Source organism: Ochotona curzoniae, unplaced genomic scaffold (assembly GCF_017591425.1).
Source record: "Ochotona curzoniae isolate NIBS_2020 unplaced genomic scaffold, NIBS_Ocur_1.0 scaffold_1037, whole genome shotgun sequence".
NCBI lineage: Eukaryota > Metazoa > Chordata > Mammalia > Lagomorpha > Ochotonidae > Ochotona > Ochotona curzoniae.
Window position 1 is genome coordinate 3467652 of NW_024467083.1, and position 23810 is coordinate 3491461.

General features: G+C 41.0%; 1 long non-coding RNA gene and 1 other non-coding gene across 3 annotated transcripts; one reads left to right on the plus strand and one right to left on the minus strand.

The window, feature by feature from the left end:
* The first annotated feature begins 16239 nt into the window (after window positions 1-16239).
* LOC121168921 lies at window positions 16240-16364 on the plus strand. Its single transcript, XR_005885786.1, has one exon. It is a non-coding gene; the product is annotated as a small nucleolar RNA ACA64 (small nucleolar RNA).
* Window positions 16365-20387: 4023 nt separating this feature from the next.
* On the minus strand, window positions 20388-23411 carry LOC121168384. Of its 2 annotated transcripts, none has more exons than XR_005885720.1 (2): window positions 22673-23411; window positions 20388-21192 (listed from the first exon to the last, which is right to left on the minus strand). It is a non-coding gene; the product is annotated as an uncharacterized LOC121168384 (long non-coding RNA). The 2 variants fall into 2 exon arrangements; XR_005885721.1 differs by lacking the exon at window positions 22673-23411 and adding an exon at window positions 22392-22665.
* Window positions 23412-23810: the final 399 nt, after the last annotated feature.

Genomic DNA, 23810 nt, shown 5'->3' on the forward strand with positions numbered 1-23810 from the left:
CAAAGACCAGAACTGAGCCAGGAGATTCTTCTGCGTCTCCCACGTGGGTTCAGTGTCTCAAGAACTTGGGCCATTCCTGTTTCCCATGTCATAAGCAAGGAGCTGGATCGAAAATGGAGCAGCCAGGACCCAAACTGGTGCCCATATGGGATGTTCGCACTTGCAGGCACAGGATCAGCTAGTTCAGCCATCACACTAGCTCCACCCTATACATTATGATGAAATAATTTTAAAGATATTTAAAAGGAAGTGAAAGTAGGAGGGAAGAAGAGTTTCCATCTCCTGGTATACTCTCTAAATGTCCACATGTATGGTGAGGGGTGGAGTGCTGAAGCTAGGACCTAGGAACTCAATTCAGATGTCCCATAAAGATGGCAGGAATCCAAGTACTTGAGACATTGCCACTGCCTCCCAGGGGCCACGTTAGCAGGAAGGTGAAATAAGAAGTCAGAACAGGAAATTGATTCCAGGAACTCCAATGTGAAACATAGGTTTCTGACTGGCATCCTAACAGATAAGCTTACTCCTGCTACTTCTGATGGCTTGACCTTTTACTCTTCTTTACCTTTAGTAACAATTTTTGCCCTAAAGTTTAAGTTTTCTGACATTAGTACATCCATTCTAGCTCTAGTTGCTTTTTATTTCTGTAATTGATTCTAAAATTAATCTCCTGTAGACAATAGCTAAATTATGTCTCTTTATCCACTCTAACAAAACCTTCCTATAGCAATTTTTAGATGCAGAGTCTGATTGTAACATACTCTGTATTTTATTTTTCTGAGAATAGTCCAATTTCTCCATTTGGCCTTTACTTTTGACAGATTACCAAATATGAAATACTTGGTTGATGTTTTTTTCTTTTGAGTCCTTTGATTTCTAAGGGCAAACCAGTTATTAATCTGACATAGGATTCTTGGTATAAACAGTCACTCTTCCTCTTCACGTTCTCAGAACTTCGGTAGTTATGATTATGCCTGTAACTGTTTTTCAAAAATTTTTGGAAAGCCATTGAATATAAATTCATCTAACACTTTTTGCCCTGTTCTCTTTCCTTTCAGAATTCATAATATGCTCACATTGATATGCTTGATAGTGTCCTAGAGGTATGAGGCTTTGTTCATTTTTCTCTATTTTTTTCTCTTCCTTAGTTTGGATAATTGATCTATTCTTTTATGATTGTTTCTGATAGCGTAAATCTATTGATCTCGTCCAGTAGTTTTCACTCTTGTTATACATTTTCTAGCCTCAGAATTTCTATTCTTTTACTCTTCATAAATTTTCTTTATTGAATGCCTCATGTGAGGCAACATTCTCATATTTTTTTCCATATATTTTACAAGTGGTTCCCCTGAACATACTCCAAACAGCTGTTTTGAATCACTGTTTTTTATTTTATTTGATAGGCAAAATTACAGAGAAAAGAGACAGAATTCTATCAACTACTGGTTCCCTCCCCACATGATTGCAACAGCTGGGGCTGGGGCTGGAGTTGGGTGAGGCTAGGAGCCAGCAGCTCCTTCCAGGTCTCCTCCAAAATGTGTGTAAGAGCCCAAATACCAGGGCATCCTCTGCTGCTTTCCCAGACACGTTAGCAGAGAATTGGTTTGGAACTGGAGAAGCTGACTTGAACCAATGCACATATGGGATGTTGCCATCTCAGGCAGCAGCTTAATATTCTGTACAACACTGGTTCCTTGTTTTCTTAATTAACTCATTGATTTAAAAACTAGAGTGGAGGACTTTTGCACCAGTGCACTCAGGGTAGTGGGCTCATGGAGGCCTGAGTGAAGGAGAGAGGTTGGGTTACCAACTGTATCCACATGCACACATGAGCCAAATTAAGTGTAGGCTGCTTGGTTGGGCTTTGCTGCAGCATCAACTGGCAAAAGCTTGGACTAGGGGCAAGCCCTGTCAAGTTAGACTGCAGACCCTCCTGGACAGTGTAAGAGCCAGGACTGGGAGTGGGCCCAGTAGTGAAACTGTGGGCACCTCTCTGCTGGGTTGCAACTCCCATTGGTGAGAATTGGAAACATGCCTGAGTGTGGGCCTGGCTTGACAAGTAGTGGCTTCTCCCAGCATGATTGTGGGCTGGATAGTGGGGTCAATTGAGTTGAGCTAGGCTTCAATGCCCATTGACATGAGAGGTGAATGGGATGTGTGATAGACTGAACCAGTCTGCTGCACATACTAGCAAGCACAGGGACCAGGGCTGAGGACAGGCCTAGTGCAGTGATTGGGAGTCATTCTGACTAGGCTGCAGTTCCCACTGGCATACATAAGAGCTGAATGTATGGTGGGACCCAGCATCCATTGGTTTACGCAAGAAACAGGGCTGGAGACAGAACTACCAGTGTGTGCATAGGCTGATATGGGTGATGGACAGAGCTGCATCTCATACTAGCAGGCACACAGGTCTGGGATCACTTCAGGCATGGTTACTTTGGGGACCTCCCCAACTGAACCACTGGATTTGAAATTCCAACCATGGGGAGAATTGTAGGATCTGTGGTCTGACTGCGAAGTACATGTATCAGAACTGAGCCCCCTCAGTAACTTCGCTGGAGCAGTGGATGCTTCAGATGGAGGATATCGCAGTCCACTGGGACCTGCAGAGGACATCAGGTACCATAGCAGAGGAAGGAGAGCAGATCAAACTGGACAAATACCCCAGCCAAACCTTGACAGAAAATATCTGGGTGAGTGGAAATTCTAAGTGGACCCCGCCAGCCAATGGAATGTGGAAAGATTTCCTTATCCTTGAATTGGCAAGATCGTCAGCACTTCAGAAATATTGAAACCACTTAAGCAGAGCCCTTAGAGTATGTTCCACATCGAGGACCCTGGGATGACATCAGGTAGCAATTCCCCATCCTTAAGTACAGAGGTGGCTGGGAGGCTGAGTGCGGCTTCCTGCCCGACCTCTCTTTCCCCCAGATACAGGAAGAAGACAAAGAAAATTTTGAAATAGTCTCATGCACTTTCCCTTAATCCTTGACACTTCCCACTCTAATCAACTATGTAAACATCATCAAAAATTTTAAAAAGCATGTTTAAAATATTTTCATAATACTATTTTTATCTGAAAAATGACCAACTAAGCTTAATAAAATCTGATAATATTTTTTAAAAAATTAGAATGTAGTCAATTGGTGGAGTAGGAGAGGAGAAAAGAGAGAGCAAGCTCACTCTTCTATGTGCTGACTCAGCCTCCCAATGCTCTCAACAGCCAGAGCTGGGCCAGCCAAAGCCATTGCCTGAATCATCCTCTGGGTCTCCCCCATGGGTGGAAGGAGCCAACTACGAGCATATGATCCACTGCACTAGGGTCTATTAACATGAGGTTGGACTGGAAGTAGAAAAGCTGGAACTCCAGTATGGAATGTGGGTTTACAAGCAGCAGATTAACACTATGCACCATGACGCCAGTCCTTGGTTTGAAGCTTTTGTTTACAAAGTGTGGTGTCTCGATTTCTTGTCTGAATAACTTTTTTCCCCCCATGAGCTTGGACTTTCCCTTTATTTCTTTTCATGCCTTATAATCTTCCATCAAGAATTACATGCAGTGAATAATATGTGAAGTCAGATCCAGATCTCTTTCCTTAGGATTTATTAATTATGGTAGTTGTTTGTTTAGTGACTTTTCTGAATGTAAACCGTAAGAAGTGTGTTCTGTGATGCCACCACAATCACTACTTGGTTAGTTGTGTGGCCAGCTTGTAATTTCAATGTTTATTTAAATGCCTCAAACAAAAAAATCTTTGCTCTGTGTGTGTGTGTGTACTGGGGCACACCTTAGGTATGCACGTTGGGCTTACAAACCTTAAGATCAGCCAGATGTCATAGCCTGGACTTTGTTTGCTGAAAATACACATCTTTGTATGCACATGGCCTTCCAAAGTTCAAGACATAAGTCAGAGTTTAAAATTTTGTTTTTATTTATTTGAAAGGCAGAACAACAGAGATAAAGAGAAATCTCTCTATGTTACATTCCCCAAATGTCTTGTGCAGCTGGGGCTGACCTAGGCTGAAGCCAGGAACCAAAAACTGCACCTGAACCCAAGTATGTGAGTCACCATTGCTGCTTTGCAGAGTGTGCTTTAGTAGGCCGGTGGATTGGAAGCAGAGGCAGGACTCAGTCTAACTCCACCATATATAAGTGTCCCAAACAGCATTTACACAGTAGTTCAGTGCATTCAAAGTCTATGAATATCTCATTCCCCTGCTTTTTCTCACCTTTTATTCTTGCCATCAACTGTTGTCAACCTTGGCTGCAGCTACAGCAGCATTTCTAATGAAACTGTAAGTATCTCAATGCCTGCTACATAGTACTGGGCTAGCTGGCCTTCCAGAAAGCCACCAGAGAGGCCGACTCATGGCAATTCCTGGTGAATGAAGCATAATCTGCTCCCTTTAGGCACCTGGAGAGTGGGAATGGGAAAAGGGTATATTAATTCCAGCAAACTGTTATAACAGATTCAAATGTTTCTCTTGAACAGGCAGGCCTCAGGTGGTTTCTTTCTACAGCTCTGAATAAGTCAGTACAATTTTTGCCATTTTTCCCCTTTGTTGTTAAGGAGAAAGGACATTTCAGTTGGCCATTTTCACTGATATTCCTTACTGAATCCTTGTTAATACAGGCAGCAGAAGGAACACCGAATGTCTGCCAGGGATAGGTCAGGAAAGGTGATACAACAGACGACTGGCTCTCATGAAATGTCTCTTTGGATTGGTTGATAAATTAATGAGTTACCAACTTGGGAAGCTCAGAATACACAGTGAGACCTTGTGATGGTGCTTGAGTCAGTATCCTAGTCACAGTGCAGGTTGTGTTTCTGGGGAGGATTTTAGTCCTTTGCTGCTGAGCAGCACAAGCCAAGCTAAGTGTTCACCCATTGAGTAACACACAAAATGCAGTATTTTGAAATTAGCATGATTACTTTAAACCATTGCAAGTGTTATTTTCCCCCAACACAACAGGTAATTGGTACAGAGTCAAGTACCCAAAAAGGTATTTACTGTGACCAGAAGCCCAAATTATATGTACTATTTTTGGGTGGAATCTGGAAGCAACTCAGGCAGTTATCACAAAGGCCAAAATGTTCTCACAGATGCTTGTATTGGAAACTTGATGGCTCTGAAGGAGGTTGTCGGCGAGGGATTCAAGCAAAGTGAGAAATGTTGCTTAAAATTGGAGACCCATGTTAAACAATGGTGAAAATTTAGCTTCACTGCTGCTTTCAGTACCCTAAAAACTAGGAAATTTGCATAATGAATTGAAGGTTCTAGCTCAGATTTCTAGAGCTCAATTACTGTTGAAGTTCTCTTGGCTACTTCTAGTCAAAATCAAAAGGGGAGAAATGTGTAAAAGAATGACTTAAATATAAACTAAGTGCTGCCTTGTCTGCAAAGTACAATGATATCTCTTCCATATGAAAAATGTGGTTAAAATTATTCCAGGAAGCGTTTATAAGCCCAAGACTCTGTCACAAAGACAGCATGTAACTGCAGCCCAATATATAAGACCTTTGGCGGCCCAGTGCATTGGTGCGATGTCTAAATCCTCACCTTGCAAGTGCTGGGTCCCCATATGGGCACCAGTTCATGTTCTGGCTGCTCCACTTACTACCTAGCGCTCTGCCTTTGGCCTGGAAAAGCAGTAGAGGATGGTCCTAAGCCTTGAGACCCTGAACCTGTGTGGGAGACTCAGAAGCTTCTGGTGCCTGGCTTCAGAGCAGCTCTGCTCCAGACACTGTGGCCATTTGGGGAGAGGGAGCCAATGGATGGAAGATCTGTCTCTCATTTTCTCTGTAAATCTGATCTGCTTTTCCAATAAAAATACATTAAAAAAATCTTTATAAGGGCCTCAGAAAAATTTAACATAGTGTTTCAAACAGATAAGTCTTAAGGATCTTAATCACTTAAAAATCTTCTCCACTACTCAGCATTTTCAGATCTGAGACCCTACAAAAGCCTTAAAGAAAGCCCAAGGTAGGGCCCTGGCACGGTGGCGCAAGTGGTTAAGTTCCTCGCCTTGCACGCCCAAAGCTTTGGGACCCTGCACCCGCATGGGAGACCCAGAAGAGGCTCCTGGCTTTGGATCGGCATAGCATTGGCCATTGCGCTCACTTGGGGAGTGAATCATCGGACGGAAGATCTTCCTCTCTCTCTTCTCTCTATATCTGTCTTTCCAAAAAAAAAAAAAAAAGTAAAAATAAATCTTTAAAAAAAAAAATGAAAGCCCAAGGTAGAGCCTTGTCTTGACAAAACATGTGTGTGATGCTTCTAATGGATTCAATGTAAGCCAGCAGATTCAGTGGGCTGGAACTGAACAGATACAGGCAATACAAAGTGCAAGAAAAGTATTTGATCCTTGAGAATGAAGGGCAGGAATTAGGCTGAGAAATCAACTCAGACACCACACAAACTTTCTTACATACAAGGAAGGATGTCTCTTAAATTGAAGAAAATTTCACACAGCCTGGAGTTGTATAAAGCCTTACCCAGACAGTAAGACTAAGTTGCAACTTAACAACTGGCAATTTGTGTCCTGGCAGATCTCATAATCTACTAAGTGCTGAATGATGTGTGCCTCCTATCTTCCCTCTTAATACTGGAGGGTCCACAGCAGCTACCCTGCTACGCCAATGTATGTTGTGAGTGGGCAGAGGGAATTTTTCTTTTCTGTTGACACTTCAGGTGAGAAACTCGGCCTGAGACTACCTCATCCACCTCTGGATCTGATTTAGATGGTCAAATTCTTGACCCCAAATCTGATTCTGGCATTTTACTATTTAAGTTTTTGGAGAGACCTGAGAGCATTGTGCAGGTGGTAACAATGTATGCAACCTGGTGTCAGACTCTAGTTAAGTATGCTTGTAAATTCTTGGACATTTTACCCTTTCTTTTTAATATGCACCAACTATAGTGGCTTACTTCAAATGAACAAAGACAATGTGGATAGTGACTTCAGTTTCTGAAGCTGAGTAACAAAAGGTAACAGGGTTTCTACATAGTCTTGTTTCTCAGGATTCTTGCTCTTGTAATCTAGCCACATCAAGAGGAATTTGGAGATGCCAAATAGAAACATTCCTGGTAAGGCTGTTTACACTGTGGGTAAAATAAAGGTATTTCTGAGCCACTGTCCCAAGCCTTTCTGTGATGACTAATGTTGAGTGCATTTTCACATGCCAATTGGCCACTTACATATCCTCTTTTATAAAGTATTCAAACCTATTTTTGAATTATTTTATCTTACTACTCTTGATTCAAACTGTTTCAAAATATTTTTATTGGAAAGTCAGACATATAGAGAGGACAAATATCTTCCACCCACTGGTTTGTCCCTAAGTGGCCCATGTGGCCCAATGGCCAGAGCTGAGCCAAAGCCAGGAGCCAGGAGCATCTTCCAGGTTTCCTATGTGAGTGCAGGGACCCAAGGCTTTGGGCCGACTTCTACTTTTTTTCCAGGCCACAAGCAGGGAACTGGATGGAAGTGGAGCTGCTGGGATACGAACTGGCGACCATATGGGATCCTGTTGTATGTAAGGTGAGGACTGACTTTAGTCACTAGGCTGCAGCACCAGGCCTGATTCAAATTGTTTTAAGACTTATGTACAGAGATTATATCCTCCCATGCTGTGGTTTACCTGTGCATTTCCTTAACGTTGACTTTAGAAGTGTAGTAGTTTTATTTATAAAGTAGAATTTATCCTTTCTTATCTACATTGTCCTATGTATCCTTTAACTTTCATAATTAAGAAAATCTTATTTGACAAAGAGGAATACACTAGTTCACTCTCAAAATGGTTGCAATGATCGGAAACAGGCAAGGCTGAAGCTAGAAGCCCATCACCCACAGATCTCCTTTGTGGGTAAATGGGCCCAGCCACTTCAGCCATCTTCAAGTACTTTCCTGATGCATTAGTAAGAGCTGGATCTGAAGCGGAACCGCTGGAACTTGAACAGTATCTGTCAGCATTGAAGACAGATATTTAATCCAAAGTGCCACAGTACCAGCCCCAATTTCTATAACTTTCTGATGAGTTAGCAATGCCATCTTGCAGGTGATAAAACTGAAAGAGGTATTAACTTGAGAGGAAGTTAGGAAATGTGGTGACAGTCAGCTGGGCATTCTGATATTGAGGAGGTTGAAGTCATTTTGTTTTGTGGAGTCACAAAGACAGTAGCAGGTCTAAAAATAGACGATAGGACATAATTGGTATATTAATACAGCATTCTGTTTTCAAAAGAAAATAAGTACTGCTCTGAAATGGCCGAGATGCATTTCCAGTCGGGCATTTTATCAAATCGTGTTTCTTGGAGTATTCTGTCTTTTAAGGACTAAAATCTAACATAAAGCATGATCGCTGTTCTTACTGATGTTAAAAATCAGCCCTATTGACTGGCATACTCATTTCATTTTCTGTCTGTAGCAATCAGAATATTTAAGTGCCTTGATGACACTAATAAAAAATAATAGTATCACTGGGAGTCTTCTGCTAAACTAGTAAAATCTTGAGGATTTAAGATCAATTCCCAGAGAAGCCACATACTTGTGGTGCTTTACCCTTTATTACAAAATGGTAAAAATTCTCACTGGTTATGACAATAGTGGCTGTCACTGAATGACACGATGCCTCTAGTTTTGGTGGCTATTTGACCTAGGACTACCAACATGCTGCAGTTCAGGAGAGGGAGGCAACTGTCCCATTCCTTCTGAACTCTGCCTCCAGTGACAGCATTTTGCTAGCTTGAAATCAGCCACAGTGGGAGCATTTAATTACAGAAATCAGCTCATGCCACAAATGCATTTGAGCACACTCTGTGCCCAGAAGGCCAGATATTAAATATCTACTAGTAAACCATGGTGCAGACCTAAAACTCCTTGGATGTTATTACTGATGCAGAGTAACTGATTCTTGAAGTTCAACATCATCTGAATGTTCCATAATTTGTAACCTAAAACCCCACTAGTTTTTTCTTATATCTAGCAGAAGCAGCCTAACTGCATCATGCTAGTTTCTAGTATCTTAATTGCTCTGTGTAATATTCGTGGGGTCATTCTCATGCCACAGAGCTCTCAGCATCTTTAAGACAGCGGGGGGCCCGGCGCAGTGGCTCAGTGGTTAAGGTCCTTGCCTTGCACGCCCGGGATCCCATATGGGCACCGGTTCTATCCCGGCAGCCCCACTTCCCTTCCAGCTCCCTGCCTGTGGCCTGGGAAAGCTTTGGGACCCTGCACCCGCATGGGAGACCCGGAAGAGTCTCCTGGCTTCGGATGGGCATAGCATCGGCCGTTGCGCTCACTTGGGGAGTGAATCATCGGACGGAAGATCTTCCTGTCTCTCCTCTCTGTATATCTGCCTTTCCAATAAAAAAATAATAATAAAAATAAATCTTAAAAAAAAAAAGACAGCGGGAATCTTCTCAAGTCAAAGGCTGTTAGATAACAAACACTGAGTTTTACACACACACACACACACACACACACTCCACTGATGACAGATGTTTGTTTGGTATAAGATGCCTTCAAGAATCAGGCTCAATCAAAATTGTCAGCTGACAAAATAAAAAATGAAGACTTACTATCCAAAAGTAATTAGCAGATTTCTAATGTTCTGAGCTAAATATTGTTATCTTTGTATTAACATCTCATGTCTCCAATTTTGTGGTTAATAACTTTGTGAGTTTTTACCTTGTTATTCACGTGTGTGTTCTGATAACTGCTCAGGTCAGACTTCTAATTCCTGTGTAACACATACTCTCAGCACAGGGCTACATATCACAGAGACAAAATTGTTTTGAGAACAGCAATGAATTTCTAAAAGATTTTCAGAGTAAGAGTCATTCAATAACCCACTTCAAATAATTTCTTCCTCATTCTTTGCCCAAATCCCTCACAATGAAGCTTATGTTCATATCCTATTGTGTGGAACTCAGGGGAGATGGAGAACAGCTGGTCACCACCTTTCACATAATGGCCTCTCATATTCCTACTTGGGGGAGGGGCGCTTACATTCAAAAGGAGCTTAGGGCCAGTATCATACCAGCTGAACACACTTTATCCTTCAAAAATGTTAACAATGCTACAACCCAGTGTACTGCCTTCTAAATGTGTATGAAGTTTTAATTTTTCCTAAGTTTCAATGGTTTCTCAGGCTTGGAAGATCAAGTAACTAGACACTGGGAAACAGCACAACCCACTCCTGCAGTCTCTATTCGCCTTGCCACCCTTCACCACCACTGGGCTCCACAACTCAAGTCATTTTAAGATGTACTTTTAGTGCCTCCAGCCTCGAAGAAGTACAGCTTACCTGTGTTCCCCACAGAATTCTCTATTTCTTACCTTACCTTAAAAGTGTCAAGCTCCATTTGTGCCCTAGTTTCTAATTAAGTTTACATAAAATAAAATGGCATTAAAACTGCCTAAGATATCTTGCTTTCTTACTAATTTGAACGTTGGCTTTTCAATTAGAAGACCTTGTTCCTTCCTCTGCTATGTCTAAAGAATACTTTTATCTATTCCTGTGAATTGCAGCTCATTTCTTGAAATCAGTTTTCTCATTTAATTGCAATAAAAGGTTTTATATAACTTTTGTGATGTTATTCCTCATTTATTTCAATTTCCACACAATGCTTCTTCTTTAGCATCTATCTGTCAGAAAACAGAGCATCAAAAAGTTTCCTTAGTATTACCTAATTGGAATCTGTAGATTGGGGTGCTTTTAAAATAATGAACTAGAAGGCTCCTTCCTTTCCAACAGCCAGAAAAATAACTGACCGTCTGAGGAATGCCAAAGAAGCGCCAAAGTAGAATACTTTTCATTTGGGCAAATCAAGAGGAAAAGTGAAATATCTCCAATACATAGGAGGAGGAGAAAAAGAAAAGCAGCCTAGAGTCATCTTTCAGAGAGAGGACATGGCTGAAATCACACTGGAAAGCAAACCAGAGTCAGACCCTGCAGAAACTACTCTTAAGTAGCACTCATTTGGCACCTCTTACAGCAGTATGTCACAGAAAACAGAAATGATTTCTGGAGCCATCCACTCCCTCTGCTTAAGCTCTTGTTTGGAGGGTCAGGTTGACCAGTCCAAACCAGTAGTTACTTAACTACAGTCTTACTATGTCCTTATTTAACCATGTAAAGATAAATTTTAAAAGCATACCTAACTGGCTTCTCAAAATATTTTTCTTATAGTGTGGCTTTGATTAAAAAAAAAAAAATTAGAAGCCAGTTGTTTCAAAAATTTCCACAGCAGTTTACACAATGTAAAATGGGGGTCATACTTAGCCTTTGTTACGAGGTGATGATGTGCTCATGTTTAAGCAAATTGGGTGCATCCCACTGGGTTATGTGTCACTCGGGGAGATGTGATTCCTGAGTCCAGAGCCAGATGGTGGATGCACAAGTCTTTTGCTAGAATACATCTCTATAGAGGATGACGTCGTGTTGGACCTGGTGACCAGGCTGACACTGAAAGCAACTCAGTCACGGTATTTAAATCACATTAAGACTCTCTTTTATTTATGGCTCTCTCTGTGATTCTGCCTGGCTTTATGTCTAATTGCTGGCTTCCATGTGGCAACATGATGTGCTAAGACTTCTTTTATTTTGCCAAAATGAGATAGCTCCCCAAGCCCCGAAATCATTGTAACATGAACCAATTAAAAGGACACATGGCTTTCTATGTTTTTCATATTCTCAATGTTGTTCAAGTGTTAGCACAGTGACTTTCTGGTGTAGTTACAGAATCTTCAGAGAATAAGACAACAAGTCAGATAGTTGAGCCCTTAGTGACACAGAAACTAATACCAATATGAATTCTTGGGTATTATTTTGGTTAAAACAGGGAACACTACAGGCTGAGTATTCTTTTCACTACCCTCTAGCTTCTTGCCAGAGAAGTCCCACTAGACTTCAAAATTATTTTCAGAATTATTGTCATCATCCTTGCCATCACCAGCTGGACACACTTACTTGCCAGCAACTCTCAAACTGAAGCCTTCTTCTATCTTAATGTTTTAACAAATATTATTCTGAACATCTCCCTCTTTCTCAGCTCTAGTCTATAGGTAAGCCAATACTTGGCTATTAAAATTTTCCTGGCTGGACCTTTTAGAACCACTAAGGTAAAATCTGAATTTGCTCCTAAGGAAGTCTCCATATAACATTCCTTGCAAGTGTTGGGTCTAGTATGAAGTCTACTTTCAGAAAACACATTCTCTTCAGTCTGTTCAGACCATAGAACCTCATACTTCCCATAGATCTTTCACATATACTCCCTCTGGTACAGTTTTTAGTTGTTTGGCTTCCATTTTTTTTCCCCCTTTATCTACACTATCAGCACCAGAACCTATTATAAAGATTAGTTTAATTTACAAATTGATAAACTAATATTTATATTTAATATACATAAAGTCACTTTCCCTCTGTATGAAGTGGTAACAGGCAACAAAAATACAACTGAATTAAGAAAGACCTGAGCAACAGATTCTTAAACTCTAAACATGGTCTTTGCAAGCCTTGACAATATTGCTCTTCATTAAGCCACTGATATGGAAGTGTTCCATTTACTATCAATTATTGGACCAATGCCATAGAATAGATTTCTAGTAACAGATTAATTCACTTCTAAAAGCACACAGGACTTAAGACTCTGAAGCCTCCACAACACAACAAAGGTATATTTGTTTACTTTAGAACACAAATGTTTTAGATGATTATGCCTAAAGGGTCAATGACTAGTTACTCAGTGAGCAAAACCATTCAACTTTGTATTTTCTACAAAATAAAGTATCCCACAGTTAAAAGTAATGCAGAAATGCTTAGGTCTTCCACTATGGTTAGTCTGTAGGTTCAATTCTTTTTTATTCTTGTAGCGATTTCATATCAGCATTAGTTCCTTTGAGATAGACTGGACCTTCCATTTTGAACTAAGTAAATTTCTACATTCTCACAAACTGAATGTAATTAAGGTAGGTGAAGGTTTAAGAAGCAGAATTGTAATGGGGCATGGTGGTGAGTATGACAACCTAGCTAGGAAAGGTTTTGCATAATGGAGATTTTAAACTCTGACACAAGAATAATTTTGGAGAATGCACAACAATAACAACAAAACATACTCACTCCCCTCTAGATGAGGGAGGACTCCATACATAGTATAAGGTCCCTAGATCCTGCCCCCAACCCCAACCTGGCACCAACTGTAACCACAGATTCCAAAGAAGCAACTACAAGAAGGTTCACTTACTATCAATCCGGCTCACCTCAGGGATTATACTTCCCTAAACTAGCCAGCAGGGTGAAAAGTATTCTCCATCTTTTAAAGGAAGCCCCGCTGATGCCTGTTTCCACCTCTAGCCAAGCCAGCCTTGAGACCATGATCAAGTGGCTTACATGATGGGTTGTAATAGACATACTAAGGTAACTCAGACCAGAAGCAATCACTTTTAACCCCTCTGGATATTAAAAACTCGTTACAACACAGAGCACAAAAGTTAGAACTTACTGGCACCTCTTTTGAGGAATGAATACTAGGGAAGATACACTGATTTTTGGAAATTGGAACGTGCGATCAGTGTCTACACAAGAACTGAGATTTAGAACATATTTTGTCTTCTGGCTTTGGATTGGCTCAGGTCTAGCTGGCTATTGCACTCAGTGGATGGAAATTCTCTGTCTCTCCCCCTCTATCACTCTTTTAAATATATACATGTATTAACAAAAAAGGAATTAGCACATAAAAACATGAAATATGAAACTCCATAGAGCTTACCCTGAGGAAACAATAAAGGAACTAACCCTGAAGAAACAGTAAAGAGAAAGACTTGTATACATGTAAGTAGTGTGAAGACCAAGATAAAATCATAATTGTGATACAAATAAGCTCCCTTCTCCCATTTAAAAATATTTATTTACTTGAAAGGCAGAGTTACAGACAGAAAAGAGAGAGAATTTCCATCTGCTGTTTCACTCTATAAATGGCTGCAATAGTTCGGGCTGGGCCAGGCTAGAGTCCTCAAACACCATCTGGGTCTCACTTAAAGGTGGCAGAGGCCCAAGCACTTGGGTCATTTTCAGCTGGATCAGAAGAGGAACAGTCAGGACTTGAACCAGTACTCACATGGAATGCTTGTGTTGCAAACAGTGACTTAACCCAGACCACAATATCAGCCCCACATATAGGTTCTTAAGAACAATTAGAGATCTTAGAAAGTATGAATATCAAGTAAAAGAACCTCAAACAATTAATCAAATAAGTAAAATGAACATGAAGTTTAGAATAAATCAGTATGTCCCCAGCTGTAGGCAACAGCCCTAGACTTTTACCTATATGCAAGTGTTACACAGCTGGGAGAAAAGCAGCCAATAGCTGGTGGGCATTCTGAACCTAGTTAATGTCAAATTTGTGTTAACTATTCCAGTGTGACAGCATAGTTGTCTTCCTAAGCAGTAGAGGACAGCCAAAGCCTTGGGGCCTTGTACCTGTATGGGAGACCCAGAAGCTCTTGGCTTCTAGCTTTGGATTGGCACAGCACCGGCCATTGTGGCTACCTGGGGAGTGAATCTGTGGATAGAGGATCTTTCTATCTCTTTCTGTAAATCTTTCCAATAAAAATAAATATATATCTTAAAAAAAATCTTAATTACCATAGAAATGGGATAAATAAGGTTTATAAAAGAATTTCACATTAAGATTGGCACCAAAGTAGCTACAATAAATGTAAATAGAACATAACACTATCTTCAGAATTCTAGAAGAAAATCTACATGCCATCACTACACCCCCAAGAATGAAAAGAAAAAAATACACAAGGTATACACAGAGTTTACCGTAAGTAAGCCTCTTGCGACAACACTGAAGATGTAAAGTAGTTTCGCCAAAGGACATATTTGAAAATATGCATTTAAAATCATGGGGGCAAGGAATTCAGTAACAATCTAATAATCAAAAGATACTGAGGTGGTCATGTGGTCCAAAAAAATATATTACCACACAGCAGGTCCATAATCCATACTAGTGCCTGGCTCGAGTCTGGTTCCACTGCTTCCCATCTAGCGTCCTGCTCATGCACACCCTGTGAGGGAGCAGGCAACGGATCAAGTGCTTGGTTCCCTGCCACCCATAAGGGAGGTTAGAACAGAGTTGACAGCTCCTAATTTCAGTACAGTGTATTCTCACTATTATAGATATTTGGGAAGTAAAACAGAAAATTGAAGTACTCTGTGACTGTTTTTCAACTCTGCCAACTGTGAGAACAAAGTATAAAATATCCTGTTATCAAGTTAACATGGTGTCAGCTTTGAAAAACACAAACAGAAGAGATGAACAGAGGTTCTAGCTACAAATCCCTGGTTACATGATAATTTGGTATGTGACAGAGATATGGCTCAATTCTGTTGGACAAAAAAAAACCCATTTAACTAATGCTGCTGGCATACATTGTTAAAGAAGACTGAAGAAAACTCCTTTGCTGTATTGTAAATAAATCTAATTTCAAAAGCATATTAACATTAAAACATTTATTTCTATTGCAATGTCAGATTTACACAGAGGAGAGAAAGACCTTCTATCTGCTGGTTCAGACTCCAAGTGGCTGCAGCAGCCAGAGCTGAGCTAGCAGCTTCTTTGAGGTCTCCTATGTAGGTGCAGGGTCCCAAGGCTTTGGGCCGTGCTCGACTGCTTTCCCAGGTCACAAGCAGGGAGCTGGAAGGGAAGTGGAGTAGCCAGGATACAAACAGGCATCCATATGGGATACCTGTGCATGCAAGGGGAGAACTTTTGCCACTAGGTTACCCCACGAGGTCCAAGCATATTAATTCTTAAAAATACAATGTTATTGACAAAAACCCAAAGAATATCAGAAACAAAAAACTATTTCTGCTGTATTTGAGAACTGAACATTTCACCAAATTGATTCAACAGTCACTTATCACAGTATACTTAACAATGTCTGAAAATAAAGAAATCAAAAACTGAGGAGGAGAAATTGTCATAGTTACCATACTGGAATCCTATCCTAGCTTTACAAAATCAGACAGGTGAGGTAAAAAACATCCTTAGTGAGATACAGGTAAATTAAATAGCATCAGTTAAATTTTAGATGTATATATACCCTACACATTGTATTAAAACATCAGAAATGCCTATTATAAAAAGGTATGCATGAATTTCAAAACTGCTTGTCATCCAGAATAAATTCAGAATAACCTGTTAAAACATCCCTGAGGGCCTGGCGCTGGTTGAAAATCGCCCTGGCGTTGGCCATAGCCATGGGTGAGATTCAGCGCCTAGAGCCTCCAAGAGCCTCAGCTCATCTCCTACTGCCTGTGTGGAAAGGTGAGACCCAGGCCCCGACAGCGCAAAACAGGAAACGACAAGCAGCTGTAAAAAGAAAACCAAAGAGTGGAAGGCCCCAGGACGAGTAGCATCTCATGCCTGGATCGCACACGGCCGCTACCATGTGCGCGTCCAGAGCTGGTATTAGGCTTGCCAGAGCACCGTGCCATGGACTACCCACGGAGCTCTGTGAAGGGTCTGACTGCTTCACTGCTCGCTGCGGGATTGAGCTGGGGGCAGGAACGGGAAGGGGTGGAGCTTGAACCTGGGGAAGTAGTCTTCCAGCCTCCACATGGGGGCTGGAAGGTCCCGGGACAAATAGCGTCTCATGCCTGGATTGCACGCAGCCGCTGCCAAGCGCGTGTCCAGAGCCGGTATTGGGCGGCCAGTGCGCCATTTGGTGGTAGGCTCTGTTTGTTGGCCGCCCGGCCAGGGAGCTCGGCAATTTGGTTTCTATGATTGCTGCTTAGAAAGCTCCATGATGAACCCTCAGGGCTTGGGGTACATGAATCAACCCTAAAGATTCCCAATGATGTAAATCTCCCCCATGGACCTCTACCTAATATGGTCTCAACCCATGTGTTTTTAAAATTGTATAACCGGGCCCGGCGCGGTGGCGCAAGTGGTTAAAGGTCCTCACCTTGCATGCCCGGGATCCCATATGGGCGCCGGTTCTAATCCCGGCAGCCCCGCTTCCCTTCCAGCTCCCTGCCTGTGGCCTGGGAAAGCAGTCGAAGACGGCCCAAAGCTTTGGGACCCTGCACCCGCGTGGGAGACCCGGAAGAGGCTCCTGGCTTTGGACTGGCATAGTATCGGCCCGTTGCGCTCACTTGGGGAGTGACTCATTGGACGGAAGATCTTCCTCTCTGTCTCTCCTCTCTGTATATCCGCCTTTCCAATGAAAAAATAATAAAAAATAAATCCTAAAATTGTATAACCCAATATATTTTCAAAACCGTTTACTACTCAGAAATTGGGCGGGAAAGCAAAGAAACCTTCCATCTCCTGTGAACGTGTGAGGAAGCCGGGTAGTGTATCCTCTCAGGCACATAACAGGTAACTTGTAGACAATAGATTCAAGACAACATTAGACAACAGTAAAACTACAAAGATATATGGAGGAATCAAGAGCGACCCTGACAACCTATTAACAGGAGGTTATGCGACAGAGCAGTGGGGGACCACAGAGTGGAGCAGGAGGAGGCCTGTATCCCAAACCTGGAGTCTCCTGGATCCCCACCAAGGGCTATCAGTACAGGCGCCAAGGACCACATCCCAACTGCCAAAGAGACCATGGGGGACTGGAATGCCTTCAGAGCCCGAGAACTCAGAGGACATCCCCCCCCCCCCCCGCCTCCCCTGCTTTGGACCTACCACACAGGATGGAAGAAGCTGAATCCTTGATCATAGGATCCAAGGCCATCGGAACAGCTACCAGGAAACCTGAACAGTCTTCAGAAACAGAAGAACAGTAAACTCCCTTCAGGACTAGGGAGAGGAGCTATCTCTGGTTCTTACTTAGCTCCAACTTCGGGTCCCCACCCTCTCTGCAATGACCATGAGGGACGCTCCAAAGCTCCCCCCAACACACACACACACACACACACACACACACACACACACACACACTCTCACAAACTGGAATGGATAGGCAGAGAACAAGGAAGGCTTGGTCACCATGGACTCACACACACCTTACTAGGTAGGACACGGGTTTTAAGTACTCCTCACCAAGGTATGGAAGATTTCTCTGCACACCCTTTCTAAAACTGTTTCGCATCTCAACTGTTGAAATGTCATTGAAATAGTCACAGGAAGTTGTTAAGACCATGCATCCAATTTTGACAAATTGGTTGCTCAATACTTTGTCAATTTATCCCTTAACGTTATATATTGTTGCTGATGTTATGTTGGGGCTTTTAATTGACCGGGATTCTACTATGTTGGCTCTGCCTTCGGACCAGGGAGGGTCTCCCCAAGAAGCTGCTGAACTTGACCGGACAATGAGATGCTGGACTCTATGCTTGGTGTATGCTTGCAATGAAGGAATCTCAACGCCTATATAGAACTGTCACATAATACAATAATGTAATTAAAAAATATATAGTAATAATAAAAAAAATCCCTGAGGGAAATCTAGTTTGAGGTAATTGGGCAAGATGCCCTTTTGAAAAGAGCCCCTTCTTTGTACTTGCAGGTAAATGAGGGGATTGAGACCTGATGGTTAGGAGGGGAGGGAATGGAAGATCTGTATGGGTCAGACTGAAGCACCAGTCCAACAGGAAATTAGACTTGGGCTTGTTAGCATGGAACGTTGCTGATTACCATACGCCAGTCCACACAAAAGACAGGGCTGGGGCCTGTCTGGCAGGACTAGATCCCAGTACCCGACTGAATGTCAGAACAGGGGATGGGTAACGTTAGGCAGGGCCATGACACTAACCAGCATGCAAAAGAACCTGATTCTGTGGGGAGATATGTGAACCCAACCCTGTGGAAATACAAGTCCTGTTGGTTAGCTCAAGAGTTGGGATGGTGATGGGCTGAGCGAGGTGTGACCATAAAACCTGCCAACATTCATGGATACAGGAACTGATAAAGCTGGGCAGCAGCACCCACATGTGCATCCTAGAACGATGTGAGGCGGGCCAGGCTGCAACTTCCTCCAGCTCATGCTAGGCCAATATGGAAGAGCAAACCATGCTGGGCAAGGGCATACACCCACTGGCATGCGTGAGATATGGGTCTGGGAGTGGGCAGAGTGGGGGAACTTCGGAAATTCCCCTAATGGGTCACAGCTCCCACTGGTGAGCACATTATCCAGGCCTGGGGATTGGGGGTAAGGCAGCTCCAACTGCTGTCCATTGTGTGAGTTGGTTTTGGAAGGGGGCCAACTGAGAAGGACCTAGCAAACCTTAGCTCATCTTCACGTACAGAAACGAGGATGGAGTGTAGGTCATGCTGGGATAGGCTGTCACACCTGCCAGTTTGTATGAGACAGGGATGGGAGCAGAGTGAATAGGGCCAGGTTCCAGCACCCATCAGCTAGAGTTGGAACTGGGGGCAGACTAAATCAGGCCATGCTACAGCATCCAAAGGCAAAGGCTAAGACAAGTGAGGGGATATGAGAAGCTGGGTCAGAGCAACCACTGGCATGCACAAGAACTGTGGCTGGGAACAGGCCAGGTTGGGGAGTAACGGGGACACTCTGGCTGGGTTGTGGGTCCTACTGGTGAGTGTGAAGGCCACAGTGGGGGCTGCTGCTTAATCTTGGCATGGCTTCAGTGTTTTTTGACACAGTGTGGACGGGACTGGGGTGTGCCAAACTGGGCTAGACTCCAGCACCCAGTAGATTCTGGAAAGATCTCATCATGATTGGAGTGGTGAGACTGACATTAATCTGGAACTGTTGAACTATCAAAACCTCTTGAGCATGACCCTTGGAGCATTCCCCACACCAGGGACCCTTGAATAGTTTAAGGTGGCTGTCCTCCATCCCAGGGTGCAGAAGTGTTTGGGAGGCTGGGTATGGCTACTGTCCTGGTCTCCTCACTTCCCCAGACACAGAAAGGAAAAAAAAGAGAATGTGGAAATGGTGATCTCACCCCACCTTTCTGTAGCCCTTGACTCTAATCAACTGTAAAAATCAACAATAAAAACTATTTTTTAAAAAAGGGCCCCTATCAGATCAGCATAAATTCTGATGAAATAAAGAGCAAATTTCAAATTGACACTGAAATGTGAGTAGAAGAGTGATGAAATCACTGGTGACTTATGAAAAGCTTATGAATACAACAACCCAAAGATTTCAGAAGTTTAGGATAAGTCATTTAAAAAAGAGAAAGTATTGTGCCCAGATGAAGACAACAGGCATTGATCTATGGAACTTCAAACAAGTAAACTCAAGATTGTGAGTAATGTCTTCAAAACTGCTGTATGAGATGAAACATGCATGGCCTTACCAGTGTGATCCTGAAGTCAAAGCACAATCAGAAGAATGGCTACCAAGAGCAACAGCATACAGGTCTACAGCAGAGATTGTGACAACTTAAGAGGATACTCAAGGCACTGCTTGTTGATTTCCTAAAGGGACAAAGACTAATAGCATCTGCTCAGCAAGAGTGCCTGGAGAAATCCATACCTGATCAGAAAAATGCCACGAGACAGTGTTTCTTTCTCATCACATTCCTCATTTGTCTTCTCATTAATGAAATGTAATATTTTTGACAATTTCAACAGGAATCATCATGCCAACTGTTTGGCTCTTGCAGACTTTTTTGTTTCCTAATCCTAAAAAAAAAATCTTATAAAGATGCTTCTCTGTTAATGTAATCTTCCCTCCCTCCCCCATTAATGTAAAACAGACTACAGATGATACAGTTAAATTTCTAGGACCCTCTGTTTGTTTATGATGAACAAAATGGCTGGTTGCAATACTTAGAAAATGGCTTGCACTTGATAGAAATTTGGAAAACAGCTTGCATTTAAAAATTTTAATCTTTTAACTCAGTTTTACACAAATTTTTGGAGCTCCTATGCACATATATAAACAGCATATATATATATATATATATATATCTGAATTCTATGCCCCTAAATTCAGAGATTCCACACTGTTTTCAAACACAATGGACATTAAGTATGTAATATTAGACCATGCAGAAAATTGAGAAATTCCCAAAGGCAGAAATTGACTAAATGAATTTCAACGTTGAAACATAGTCAATAAATAACAGTGATTGCTTTGCTATGTCTAAACGTAGGATATATCAAACTGATATGCAAAGAAAAAATGCAGCTTTAAGTGTACTTACTAGAAAAACCAGAAAGGCTGGAAATATACTTCAATCTCTGGAAGGCAGAAAAAGTTGAGTTAATGAGTAAAACACAAAGAATAAGTTTTTTGGAAAGGCTAACAAAAAGATAAAACTGTCTGTAAGCTTAATTTAGGATACAAACACCAGCAAACATAAATGAGGGACAATTACACAAATGGACATTAACCAATCAGAAGTTATCACTACAGCTTATCACACCAAGATTTTAAAAACATGAAGCAAATCTTTTTCTAGGGAAATGTAACTAAAATTTTTTTCAAAAGGAGAGGAAAAAAAAACCACTTTGAAAACTGAAGATTGTAGAAGAAACGATAAAAACAGCCCAAAGATCTATAGCTTGAAAGATCGAAATCTGCTTATGGATGGACACTACGTGTCATAAAGCAATACTGTCCATGCTTTGAAACTGTTTCAGAGTGCAAAGTTAAACTTTCTAATTCATTTTATGAGGAGTGGGTGGTATGGTTTTCTATTTATCTTTATCCTTTAAGCACCAGGAAAATTTTGCAATTTTCCTCTGAAGAACTGCATACTTCTTTTAAAGTTTAGGTCTGTACGTTTCACTTTTTGTTTTTTATTTAGAAACAAAATCCAGACAAATAAAGCAAAGAACAGTATTACGAAGAACTATATACAAAAAATTTCTCAAATAGAAGTACATCAAGTTCACAGTATTAGCCAATATTAAGAATGGTTCAATATTTAAGAATGTATTCATGCATCTTATTAACAGCACCAGATAAGAAAGTTCACATGGCAACTCAAAGAATCTTTGGGAATACTGATGTTTCTTATTCATTCCACAAGAAAGACACTTTTTCATGTCATTAACTAAGAAATGTCCAACAAAACCACATATAAACAATGACACAGATTTCTATTGCAATCAGAATTGGAAATAACACCAGGAATCATCATGAATATTACACAGGTGATTTTTGATTATAAAACACAAAAAAGCAGTAATGCTGGAAATCAAAAGAGACTATTGTAATTTCCAGATGATCTGTCCAATCAGAAATTATAAGCAAAAGGTACAAAATACTCTGAATCAGTTCAACAAGGTGACTTCATGAGTAAAAATGATATATAGAAAAATCACTAGATTTCCTTTAGATCAGCAATACTGAATTTGAAGTTTCTGGGAAAAGTCCATTTACAATAGAAACAAAAACCAAGATACACAAATATTTTTTTAAAAGAAATGTGTACCTCTCTTGCAGAAAACTGTGGTTTTTTTCCTTTATGGCTCAAAAGACAAAGAAATAGGAGAACACAGCAATCTTCCAACAGAAGACTCGTCATTTCTTACTTTCCAAGGATTTCAGTACAGTAGTGTTTAGCAAAATTTCAAGATGTTCCAAAGGAATAAATTCCCAAATACAAGTGGACAAGGAAAATGCTCAAAATTATTAACTAGAACCTGCTTCTAAAAGAAAAACTAGTGGAAAATAAATTTAAAATCCCATTTAAATTTAAAATAGTTTATTTACCTAATTACTTGATAAATATTTTACTGGATCCAAACTATATATCAGAAATCTTCTAGGAAACTAGAAGTAAAAAAAAAAATACACAAAAATCTTCAATCTTAGAAAATTTATATAAATATTTCTTAAAGTGCAGAATTAATAAAAAGAAAATTTCATAGAAGTATCACAGAATTAATAAGATAGTGAAAAATTACTGAGGCAAATATCTAAGGAAAGGCAAGAAGCTCAATGAGGATATTCAGGAGAGAAACCTTGTATTTTTATCTTGACAATATCTCCTATCTGGAAAATAGCTACAAAAATACTAAGTATATCCAGTGGTCTCAAGGGTTCCAGAAGAAAAAAACTGCATTGATAGAGTAAAAGTTAAATCAGGTGTAACCCAGTCTTCCCATCACACAGATTTTATATCCTTAAATTGGGTCATTTAAACAGTCCAGCTAAGGGATTGTAAACAATTAGCATCCCTGAACATAAGAAAATGCAAATCTCAAGGAGCAAGACATTATTCTAGTTCCCAAAATTAAATCAAACACATTCTTGGCTGGTCAATTTTTACACACGAACAAATTATTATCAGTAAAGTCAGAAAATTGGTAAAGGGAAGTAGTTAACTGAGGATTCTGGCAATGTTCTGTAGCTTGTCCCTTTATAGGAATTGAATAGTTCTTTAAGCAGTAACATTTAATATTTTTTTTAAAAAAAAGATTTTATTTATTTGAAAGGCAGAATTACAGACAGAAGGAGACAGAATTTTTCATCTCTTGGTTCTCACTCCTCAAATGGTCACAATGACTGGAGCTGGGCCAGGGTGAAGCCAGGAGCCAATAACTTCTTCTGGGTTTTCCACTTGGGAGCAGGGACACTATGTCCTCTGTGGTTTTCTCAGGTTAAATTAGCAGAAGTGGAGCAGCTTGTACTTGATGTTGGCACTGCAATTAACAGCTTAACCCACACACCACAATGCCCACCCACAGTACCATGAGTATGTATACAATGAAGCGAATTTAAGTCATACAAGGAATTAAAGACTCTCTAAAAGTTCCTTAAAAACATTCACTGAAATTTACTACTCAAGCTCAGCAACAGAAAAATACAATCCCAGAGTTTTACCTTAAAAGCTTGAGAAAGAACTCTT